General features: G+C 41.2%; 1 pseudogene; it reads left to right on the forward strand.

Annotated features, from left to right (window-relative positions):
* Positions 1-4,766: 4,766 nt before the first annotated feature.
* On the forward strand, positions 4,767-10,273 carry LOC134799718 (glucose dehydrogenase [FAD, quinone]-like; annotated as a pseudogene).
* The last annotated feature ends 2,336 nt before the right edge of the window (positions 10,274-12,609 follow it).

The following is a 12,609-nucleotide window of genomic DNA, read 5'->3' on the forward strand; positions in this document are numbered from 1 at the left end:
TCATAAATTACGTCATCTATTTTTGACGATTTTTGACCCCCCCCCCCCCCTCAAATCATCCAAAAATCAAGCTTCGGATGAATCTGTTTCCTCCTACGTCATGTTACCATCATCCGATGTCCAGACCCCCCCCCCACTCCTCCCATTTGAAACGACGTAATTTATGAATAGCCCCATACTCGTACTTATGAAGGTATATTACTCGAAAGAAATTATAGGTACCTACTCGCTTATTTACATGTTTCGTCATTGCATTTGGTACCTATAGGTTGTAAAGTTTGTATCAACGAGGGTTTAAAAACGAACTGGTACTGAGGATCTGATGATGATTAAGGTGGTCACGGATACCAATCAACCATGTAGTAACATGATTAGGCTCGTTTGATTCGTCTCAACAAGATCTTTGACACTGAAGATACACAGGGTCTGATGATGGAGCTGGAAGGTGGCCACGGGTACCAGTCTATCATGTAACTAAACAACTTCGTGTTTGGGCTCGTTTGATTCGTCTCAACAAGATCTTTGGCACAAGATAATACTCAGGGTCTGATGATGGAGCCGGAAGGTGGTCACCGGTACCAATCAACCATGCAACTAAACCACTTCGTGTTTAGGCTCGTTTGATTCGTCTCAACAAGATCTTTGACACAAGATAGTACTCAGGGTCTGATGATGGAGCCGGCAGGTGGTCACCGGTACCGATCAACCATGCCACTAAACCACTTCGTGTTTAGGCTCGTTTTATTCGTTTCTATAAGATCTTTGACACAAGATAGTACTCAGGGTCTGATGTTGGAGCCGGAAGGTGGTCACCGGTACCAATCAACCATGCAACTAAACCACTTCGTGTTTAGGCACGTTTTATTCATCTCAACAAGATCTTTGACACAAGGTAGTACTCAGGGTCTGATGATGGAGCGCGAAGGTGGCGACGGGTACCTGTCTATCATCATCAGCTCCATCATCAGACCCTGAGTAGTATCTTGTGTCAAACATCTTATTGCGACGAATCAAACGAGCCCAAACACGAAGTGGTTCAGTTACATGGTAGACTGGTACCCGTGGCCACAGTCCAGCTCCATCATCAGACCCTGAGTACTAACTTGTGTCAAAGATCTTGTTGCGACGAATCGAACGAAGCCAAACACGAAGTGGTGTAGTTGCATGGTTGATTGGTACCGGTGACCACCTTCCGGATCCATCATCATACCCTCAGTACTACCTTGTGTCAAAGATCTTGTTGCGACAAATCAAACGAGCCCAAACACGAAGTGGTTCAGTTACATGGTAGACTGGTACCCGTGGCCACAGTCCAGCTCCATCATCAGACCCTGAGTACTATCTTGTGACCAAGGTCTTGTTGAGACGAATCAAACGAGCCTAAACACGAAGTGGTTTAGTTGCATGGTTGATTAGTACCGGTGACCACCTTCCGGCTCCAACATCAGACCCTGAGTACTATCTTGTGTCAAAGATCTTATAGAAACGAATAAAACGAGCCTAAACACGAAGTGGTTTAGTGGCATGGTTGATTGGTACCGGTGACCACCTGCCGGCTCCATCATCAGACCCTGAGTACTATCTTGTGTCAAAGATCTTGTTGAGACGAATCAAACGAGCCTAAACACGAAGTGGTTTAGTTGCATGGTTGATTGGTACCGGTGACCACCTTCCGGCTCCATCATCAGACCCTGAGTATTATCTTGTGCCAAAGATCTTGTTGAGACGAATCAAACGAGCCCAAACACGAAGTGGTTTAGTTGCATTGTTGATTGGTACTGGTGACCACCTTCCGGCTCCATCATCAGACCCTGAGTACTATCTTAAGTCAAAGATCTTGTTGAGCCGAATCAAACGAGCCCAAACACGAAGTGGTTTAGTTGCATGGTTGATTGGTACCGGTGACCACCTTCCGGCTCCATCATCAGACCCTGAGTACTATCTTGAGTCAAATAAATACATATAGAATGTCAGGTCGTTTCAAATATTTTTAATCCTGTCCGGTAGTTTATTAAACTGTACCATTATAAATTATAATACTATAAAAACAGTGCTAGGATCAAAGTCTCTCGTTGCGGTTTACACGCACACAGTATAGCGTTTTACACGGCGCCCACCGCACACAATGATAAAAACCTCGTCGTCGCCGTTGAAAATGTGCGGAGCCGACCGACACACGTCCTGCCTCTACAAGCTCTGCCGCGGCACTGAGCTGGCGCAGCGCGCGTCATCGGTAATATAGAGTGGTTATCAAAAAATTGCCAAAAAATTATAGTAGAATTTCATAAACACTAATGTATACCAACAGTATAAGCAAACGTTGCAGATTGCTTGAGTATGAAAATGACTTCGATATTAAGTAGATTTTCGTAGGAATTGACACTTGTTTCGGAGAGAAAATCGAGTTCGTTTTACTTTGATTTTCTCTTTCTCAAAGGTATGTAGGAAAAATATAGTTTGATATGCCTAAAGTACAGGGTATTAGTAATACAAAATAGCCAGGTTTAGCAGAGTAAAATTCTCAACATTTCCAAATAAGAGCTCGCCATTCAGTGCTTCACGGGGTTTTTCGGAAACGACCATCAGAAAAAAAATCATTACTAATTTAATAAGTCCTTTTTCTAATATTTACAACGATATTTATAAAGATAAGAAGACGCTTTTACTGGAACAAGTACTCATTGTTTCTAATAATGAGCGCAAAGTCCTGAATTTCGTCAACTAGTATCATCAATTTTGCATTATTTCGACTTTTCTTGTAAGAGCGCTCTTAAGAAGTACTAGCTTCTGCCCTCGACGTGGCCTGGGTGGAATGATGATGATTGATAAAAGAATATCCTAAGTATGTCCTTTTCCGGGCCTCAAACTATCAACCAACTAACTAAAATGGCTAGCCCAACGAGGGTCTTGGCCTCCGAAACGAGAGCACGCCACTTTCGTTCACTAGCTTTTCGCGGGTAAACTTTTGTACTTTTTATTTAATATTTTAAGCAATTAAATGATAATTTAATAACGGAAATGCATTTGTAACATGATATAACGGCAACAAACATCCGAATAAAAAATATTTCGTTCAAATGTAAACTTCATGCATGAGGGTAATTATCGGTTCTCCCCAGCGGTATCTGGTTCGACATACTGGGCGTCCACCAGTCGGTCTTCCCAAGTACGTCCTCTTCGCAGCCCGATCCTCTCCCATGCTTAATAGGTGACCGAACCAGCGAAGTCTGTGGGATTTCGTTTCGCCGATGATATTGGGTCCGCCCACCAACTCCTCTATTTCGGTATTCTTCCGTATCCTCCACGTCTCGTTGTCTCTCTTGATAGGTCCCAGGATCTTACGAGATCTTTCTTTCCTCTACCAGGAGCTGACTTTCCTCGTATATAAGGATTGGTAAGGATCCTCTAGCTAATACATAAGGATTGGTCGAATGACGGTCCTAAGCTATCTCCATACTAAAATATCATCTAAATTGGTTCAGCGGTTATTGATTCCCCATACAAACTTCCACCCCCTTTTCATCCCCTTAATGGGTGATTTCTGGGATAATACTATCTTTATCTTATGTCCCCGGGACTCAAATTATCTCTCATCTCAATCGGTTCAGTTCAGTGGTTTAAGCGTGAAGAAGTAACAGACAGACAGACAGACACAGACAGACAGAGTGCACGCGCGTATCGAGGAGCCAGTGCGTGAATGCGTAATGCAACTTATGCAAAACGTTACCGGTGGTTGAATACTTAATATTCACCTTGAAGAGAGGGCAAACGTAAAATTGTAGTTTTTGTGCGAATATTGAACTAGACCTGCCTGCGGCTCAGCTGGCGTAAGTGGAATAAAAAGCTAGTCTTATGTTAAATATTAGATGGGGTATTGGGATTTATCGCCAGGAAATTAGAAGAAAACAAAAGAGGAGAAGAAGGAAAGAAGACAAGTTGTAAATAATCGGCCAAGAGCATGCCGGGCCATGCTCAGTGTAGGGTTTCTTCGTAGTTACCATTCTGTCAAAATAGGCCAAACGGGGGCTATAGTAAGTATCACAAGGGAGTACCTTTGCAGCGCTTTGTACCTACTTACGTCTTAAGATTTTTTGCAATAACTCAAAAACATGATCGGTCCAGCAGTTTTAATTTAATTAGGGTTCCGTACGCAAAGGGTGAAACGGGACCCTATTACTAAGACTCCGCTGTCCGTCCGTCCGTATGTCACCAGGCTGTATCTCGTAATCTGTGATTTCAGCTCAGCTGAAATTTTCACAGATTATGTATTTCTGTTGCCGCTATAACAACAAATACTAAAAACAGAATAAAACAAAGATTTAAGTGGGGCTCCCATACAACAAACGTGATTTTTGACCGACGTTAAGCAACGTCGGGCGGGGTCAGTTACTTGGATGGGTGACCGTTTATTATAGATAATGGTACGGAACCCTTCGTGTGCGAGTCCGACTCGCACTTGGCCGGTTTTTTTTAATTACATACATGGAAAACCAACAGCTATTAACATTTCTAAAAGCTACAATAGATTTACCTACATAGGAATAGGTTTTGAGTTATATTGCAAAAAAATCTTCTCTCCTTAGTAAAAAGACGTACAAAGCGCTGCGAAGGTACTCCTTTAGAGTCCCTTATGCTGGTTATGTACATGATACTTACTAATAGCCCCAGTTTGGCCCGTTCTGACAAAATAGTAACTACGAAACCCTCACTGAGCATGTCCCGACATGCTCTTGGCCGATTTTTTTATTCTTTACCGCAGGGCGATCATGACGAGCTTCGTGTGGCAGCCGCCTAACCTCCTCGAGCTGTGCCCGGCGCACACACACACGCACGCACACGCACACCTCGCCGCATGTTCGCCTTTCGGCATCATGTACCTGGACTTGTTGGTCAAGCTGTTTGGTTCAGCGCCGGACTATCCGGAGCCTGCCCTCGTGGACGGTGGTAAAATAAAAATATAAAAATTAAAAAAAAATTAGTGATAAGTAGGCTCTAAAAGTTACGTCTCTAGAGTCGGACCAAGATCGAAGGCCTAGAATGAGAGATGTATTATCATTATTTCATTCTAACAAATAGCTTGTTAGATCAAGAAAAGTCTGCAGCGATTTTGATAGCCCACGCAGTGATAGTGTTATTTTAAACGTCAAACTTCTATGAAATTATGACGTAAGTATAATAACACTTATAATGCATTGCGTGGGCTATCAAAATCACTGCAGACTTTTCTTGGTCTAACTTTGACTTACGTTAAGTAAAACTTACAATTGTATTTTAGAGCCAATCCCAACAATTGGCGTATGCACTAGTTTTTACGAAAGCTACTGCCATCTGAACTTCCAACCCACAGGGTAAACTTGGTCTTATTGGGATAAGTCCGGTTTCCTCACGCTGTTTTCCTTCCCCGAAAAGCTACTGGTAAATATCTTCCGAAAAACTCATTGGTACGCATTGGTACGTGCCGGGGCTTGAACCCGCGACCTCCGGATTGAAAGGCGCATGCCCTTACCGCTAAGCCACTAGAGCTTATCATTTATTTTGGTTGTCTTTCAGAAATCTACGATTTCATCGTGGTGGAAGCTGGGTCTGCCGGATGCGTTGTCGCGAACAGGCTCACTACTGTCAAGGAGTTTAAGGTGTTTAGATTTGTTGTGTTATCATAGGGGAGACCGAGGTGAGTTGAAACAGAGGTAAGTTGAAACAACGACAATTTTGTGGTATCTATTAATCGTATTGACGCAAGGAAGCATGTTGAGGGACCCGCGGACGGTGAGGAGCATCTGAAACATTTTATTTTCAGCTCTCAGTTACAGAGGTTTCAAAATTGTATTTTTTTCAATTCACCTCTGTTTCAACTCAGCTCGGTCACTCCTACTCCTACTACGATGGGAATACATGTCATATATGGTAATAGGTACCTGCACCAAAGTAGCCGGTCCTTAAACTTGTTAACTTTTAAAATTCCATACTCTTATAAGTGTGATAGGCTTGAAATTTTGCGTCCATGTTCGCTAGTAACATAGAAATAGTTATTTGTACAACAAGAGATCAAAGTTTGATATTTCTTCGAGTGCTTATTTTGAGTCCCGTGCAAGCGAAAGATTCTATAATAGATTCACGAGCGTAGCGAGTGAATCTAATTTAGAATCTTGAGCGTAGTAAGGGATTCAAAAGCGCACGAGATGTAAATAACTTTGATCTCGTGTAGTACACAAAATTTTTCACCCTAAGCAGTGAGAACATACCTAGAGGGACAGAGATAATAGAACCCAAGTATATCGAACTTGTATTAGACCCCGCATGTTGAAATGACTATAAAGGTAACTTGAATGTCATTTTGTCTCACTCAGTGAGCAAAATCGCATTTTGCTCACTGAGTAAGACCTTCAGTGAGCAAAATGCGATTTTGCTCACTGAGTGAGACAAAATGACTCAGTGAGCAAAATCGCATTTTGCTCACTGTTTTTAAGAAGTAAAGTACCCTTGTTCGAGCTGCTGAGGTGAAAAGTTTTTTTTACATAAAATAAAAATAAAAAGCTACAGGGTCTTCGTCAGAGCAGGTGCCTTACTAAAGTATTAGTTTTAGTTTTGTAGGTAGTTTTAATTTTAGGTAACTTATTATTGCACAGTCTAATAAAACATGGTCTTCTCTTCCCAGAGTGACACAAGCCTACGTCACAATAACATTGCCACTTTGTATATCGCTATCGCATATTATCATATAGCGCTGTCGCATGATGACGTAGGCTTGTGTCAGTCAGGTGACCTAGAAAAGACGGGAAGAGTATATTATTATACCATGTTATTATTGTAAGTTTATACTTATGTTGTTGTTCGTTACCAATAAAATCCTACTTCCACAATCTTTTTTCCCAAATTCAGGTGCTACTCCTAGAAGTTGGTCCCGAGGAGCCCGATATAACCCAAGTGGTCGGCCTGACCGGGGCGCTGGCGAACTCGAACGTGGACTGGCAGTACAAGACCATGCCCAGCAACTTGGCTTGTCTGGCCTTCCCAGACCACCGGTGCAGGTGGCCCAGGTTACTCTTAAATACCTACTCCAAGTACTCTTTGTGTGTGTGGAGTGGACCGCTTGTAACTACATACATACAATGTGCTGTGCTCTGAAGAATTGTTTGATAATGCAAATGGCTCGTAAAGTTAACGTGGTGGATGCTCTAGAATGCATTAAAAATGAGATAGGTATAACTTATTTATAATTTGTGATAACATCTATAACTAGTGGCTCTGTGAGCTGTAGACCTCGCGAGTAGAGCTTTAAATAACATGGTGCTAAGAGCTTTAAATATAGTAAATTAAAAAAAAACAATACGAAATTTATGTGTAAAAAAATGCGAAAAGTTATAATATCCCAGCATACAATACTGGGGATCGAACCCAGACCCTCTGTGCAAACAGAAAAAGCGAACGTTTACAAACTGAGCCAAGTAGTTTTTAGATGGGTTGACGAAATTTAGCTACTCCTTCTCAAATCTTAAAACATTTATTTACATACAATATATATACAGTGGTACTACTAAACGAAATTAATAACTAGCTTAAATCTAAAATAGGCCCTTGAGGCATTGTACCAAGGATGCTGGCGGCATTTCCTCGCTGTATCGCAATGCTGATACTCGTACGTTGTGCGAGGTAGCCGCCAGCTCTTCGGTCACCAGAGGGGCTACCGCGAAAACCGAAATTCGCAAATTGCGGGGATCTTATTCTTTTACTCCAATGAAGGCGTAATTAGAGTGACAGAGAAAAATGCCCGCAATTGACGATTTTCGGTATTGGCGGTAGCCCTACTGTTACGTCAACCAGACGCTTCGCGATTTCTGCGAACAACTTATGCGCGCTGGGACCCCATGGACCTAGAGTTTCAACACCAAATGGTACAAAATGATACTCTCTACCGAGGCTCTTATATTTGTTACGTTTTAGAATTTCGGCGCTTTCCGCCGCTCCGCCCGCTTTTACAGTAGTCCGTTGGAGGTGGGACGGTGCCAGTGTGTCTACGCAGGTAGCATCCCACACCAACATCCGTCCCAAGCTCCAAGGAACTAAGGACACTCCATCGGGCCTCTTGCCATCATCTCTGATAATGCCAGTCGGCTCAAGAAGAGCAGGCACATTGATGGTGGCAAGAGACCGACCGAGTGCTTCTCAAATTAAAATTAGTTAAAATTAAATATCTCAATACCTCCGAAACCAGCGAAATAAATTTTCTGAATTTTTGGCCATTTAATCTATAAACATATCTCAAAAAGAAAACACTCGTATGGTACCGATACCACTATTTGTTTAGGCGCGAGCTGTCACGACTCCGCCATTTTAAAAAAATTCAAAAAACCGGACGGACAAAAAAAATATATTTAGACATAGAATCCAGTCACAAAATTTCACGAGATTCGGTTAAGAATTGAGACCTGTAGAGGAGAACATCCGGACATACAAAAGCAAAATGGTCCAGTCGAAACGTAGACCTTCGCTACGCTCCGGTCAAAAACTGTTGACAAACTATTATATAATTTGTGACTGTTGTCCTATTTCAGGGGTAAAATGATGGGCGGGTCCAGCTCCTTAAACTGGATGGTGTACGTCCGAGGGAACATGCTGGACTATGACGGCTGGGCGCGGCGCGGGAACGGGACTAATGAGGGCTGGAGTTATCAAGAGGTCAGATAAAGATATGATAAAAATAAAATACATTTATTCGCTACACTCACAAATATGTACGAACATGTAAAGACGAAATTTAATTGACCCAACTCAACATTAAACAGCTAGCTATGTAACCAGGGCTAGTCTCCCGTAGAGCCTATTAAAAAAAATCTAATATTTTTTAAAATGTAAATTCTGAAATCCGCCGCTGGCTATCCAGTATTATACTTCTAATAATCCCCTTCTTACCCTTAAATGCACCTTGTACTATTTCTGTTACCCAGATATTACCATTTTTCAAGAAAGCCGAAAAAAACTTGAATATAGAAGCGCTTGATCGAAAATACCACGGCGTTAACGGCCCGCAGCCTGTATCCAGGTTCCCCTACATAGACGACCCTTCCATCATGGTTACCAAAGCCTTCATCGAGAGAGGGGTGCCGCTGAACGACGTCAACGATGGCATTCAGTTCGGAACCGAGCAAGGCCAAGCCACCTCCAAGGAGGGCCAGAGGGCTTCCACCAACTGGGCGTACATCAGGCCCATCAGATTTAAGAGGCGTAACTTGACCATCAGAACAGGAGCCTATGTTATGAAAATACTTTTTGATGAAAATAAGAGAGCTACAGGTGTACACAGCTTATGCAACTTAAGAAGTCATAGTCAGCGGTGGAGTTATTAATTCTCCTCAACTATAAATGCTTTCTGGAATCGGACCTAGAGAGCATTTAGAAGATCTGCATATACCACTGATTGCCGATTTATCGGTCGGGGAAAATCTTTATGATCACGTCACTTTCAACGCTCTTGTTGTTGCGTTGCCAAATAAAACCGCTACGACTGTCAGCCGGCAAACGATTGTTGAAGATACAATTCAGTACAAGTATATGGAAGAGAAAAGGGGTCCATTATCAGGCAACGGCCCGGTGAACAGTATATCTTTCTGGTTGACTAACCCTAACCTGCCGGCTCCAGATATGCAAATGCAACCAAACAATATTCTCTGGCAAGAATATAAGAGAACCTGTTGCTGCTAATGATGTGACTATCTTCCCGTCAGCGTTTTATAATGGACTCATGCCCAGGGTTATGAACATTGTTCCTAGGAGCAGAGGTAGACTACTTCTGAACGCGAGTGATCCTTACGGACACCCTCTTATATGGTCCGGTTATTATACTGACCCGATCGATATGGAATTACTAATTAAAGGTGTGAAACAGTGTCTGACAATAGAAGACACTAAAGCTTTCAAATCTAGAGGTGCTTACTTCGTTAGGACCCCTCTGCCGGCGTGCAGGCACTTTGCTTGGGGTACAGACGCGTACTTTGAGTGTTTGGCGAGGTCTTACACATCTAGTCCTTACCATCCTGTGGGGTCTTGCAAGATGGGTCCCTCGGACGATCCTACGGCGGTTATTGACCACAGGTTGAGAGTGTATGGAGTTTCGGGGTTGAGAGTGATTGACTCGTCTATTATGCCACAAGTAGTTCGGGGTAACACGAATGCTGCGTCAATTATGATTGGAGAGCGAGGAGTGGCTTTCGTGTTGGAAGATTGGCTACCTGGTTATAAACCTTTTGATGATGAAGATCATCATCATTCATCATGAGCACCATCATGAAGGTCATCATCATCATCATCACTAGGAATGTAGGTACCGACTAGTCGGGAAAGCCGACAATCTGGCGTCTTTTGTAATCGGCGACTGTTTGGCAAAAACGCAGATTAGTCGGCATATAATATTATGATACCTATACATACAATCAAAACAAAAGAAATAAATAATATTTACGTTTTTTATTTAAATCATTTGTTATGTTCAAATACTTTTGATCATATGTTAATATGAAATTCCTGTGTATCTAAGAGTAGGTATGTAGCAGTATTTTGTAGGCAGCGTACTACAGAATAGGTACATAACTAATAAGCTCTTTATTAGGGATACCCGAATACCATTATTTCCTATTTCCACTAACTACTCGTATCTAATTAAGCAATGCCAGGGGGTGTTAAAACCGTATCACTAAGATATCTTTAATTTGTAATACGTATAATGACTTGGCCATCGCACGGCTGCATAATGACAAAAGGATCATCGTCACCTATTAAAAATAATTCTAATTGAACATAACGCTAGCGCTAATTGCAGTTTGAGCATTACACATATTTACGAGTACGGTACGAGTAAAGCATTATGTGCGATTGCCAAGTCATTATATGTATTACAAATTAAAGATATCCTATTGATACGGTTTTAACACCCCCTGGCACTGATTAAAATAACCGACTTGGTTTCACATTACATCTCAAAACTTTTTTGTAGTAAAAGCGTTGCGAGACTTGCACCTTTTTACATGTAAGTAATGTTTTTGATGGGATCTCATCTCTTTTTGTAGGCAGTCCTTCTTTTCGGGTACTCATACCCATACTATGTATACACATACTCGTATCATAACTAAACATATCTTCATTCGTATCTACATCGTAGTGTACCTTTACTTTACCTACTATTTGTAGGAACTGCAACAGTAACTTTGTAATATCATATATTTATATAGGATTACAAACTTACTTATGCAGTTCTTAGATCTTTAAAACGTGACTGATATTGCAATATTTTTAGGTTTTCCCTTTATGTGGCCATTAAACCCTAACTCTGTACCAAATTTCAGCTCTCTGAGTTTATGGGAAGCACTAGTTCTATTCTGATGATCATGAGTCAGTGAGTGTCATAAATGCGAAACTTTGCTTTCGCTTAACTTCGGAACTAAATGACCTACAGACTTGAAATTTTGGATTTTAAGTATGTGATTATAGTTTACTGGATGACCAAAATTACGCGCTCGACTTGGCAGTGCCACCGCCAAGTCGAGCGCGAAGCAAACACTGCCCTACCATCCTTTACTGGAACCATTTCGCCGCATTTTCAGGCCCCTATTTGAGAACCTCTGGATAAGACCAGAACGCAGAAATTTTGGTCATCCAGTAAGCTATAATCACATACTTAAAATCCAAAATTTTAAGTCTGTAGGTCATTTAGTTCCGAAGTTAAGCGAAAGCAAAGTTTCGCATTTATGACACTCACTCACTCATGATCATGATAAGTTGGAATGACATAGAAATATTTAATTTTTCTAGCAATTATGATGGAGTTCCGCAAAGTAATTTACCTATAATCAGTAACAAAGTAACAGTTATCAATCATGTTGCCTGCGGGCCTATGACGATGACAGTGACTCTCAAGGGTAAAATAATATGAAAAGAGAATCCACAGATACCTACAGTATGTTTTTAACCCTTAGCCAAATTTTTCGAGGTAATTTATCTAGGTTATATACTAAAAACTCTAAAGGACCGAACTAGAAATCGTGAAAGAATTTGACTTTTGGGCATTTCTATTTAAAATTGTACCAAAAATGTTTATTGGGAATTTTTATATAATTTCTACTCAGACTCACGAGCTTTTTCCATTTTTACTGAGAAAAAAAGTGTCCCCATAATTTTTGGTCCATTTGGTTACGGTTTTCAATACAACCTTCTATGACCGTAACAACCAAACAAAAAAGAAGATTAGAAAATTTTGGACACTTTTTTTCTTAAATAAATATTATAGGACATTCTTACACATTGAATAAGTCCCACAGTAAGCTCAAGAAGGCTTGTGTTGTGGGTACTCAGACAACGATAGGTATATATAATAAATAAATACATAGAAAACAACCATGACTAAGGAACAAATATCTGTGTCATCACACAAATAAATGCCCTTACTGGGATTCGAACCCAGGACCATCGGCTTCACAGGCAGGGTCACTACCCACTAGGCCAGAGTAGGGTTGCAAATAGAAAAACAAAACAAATGTTTTTTTTCAAATTTATGAAAAAAAACCTGGCACCATGGTTTTTTTTCTAAATTAGGTTTTTTTTCAGATGAACAAAAATATG

The sequence above is a fragment of the Cydia splendana genome, chromosome 2 (genome assembly GCF_910591565.1).
Source record: "Cydia splendana chromosome 2, ilCydSple1.2, whole genome shotgun sequence".
Classification (NCBI taxonomy): Eukaryota; Metazoa; Arthropoda; class Insecta; order Lepidoptera; family Tortricidae; genus Cydia; species Cydia splendana.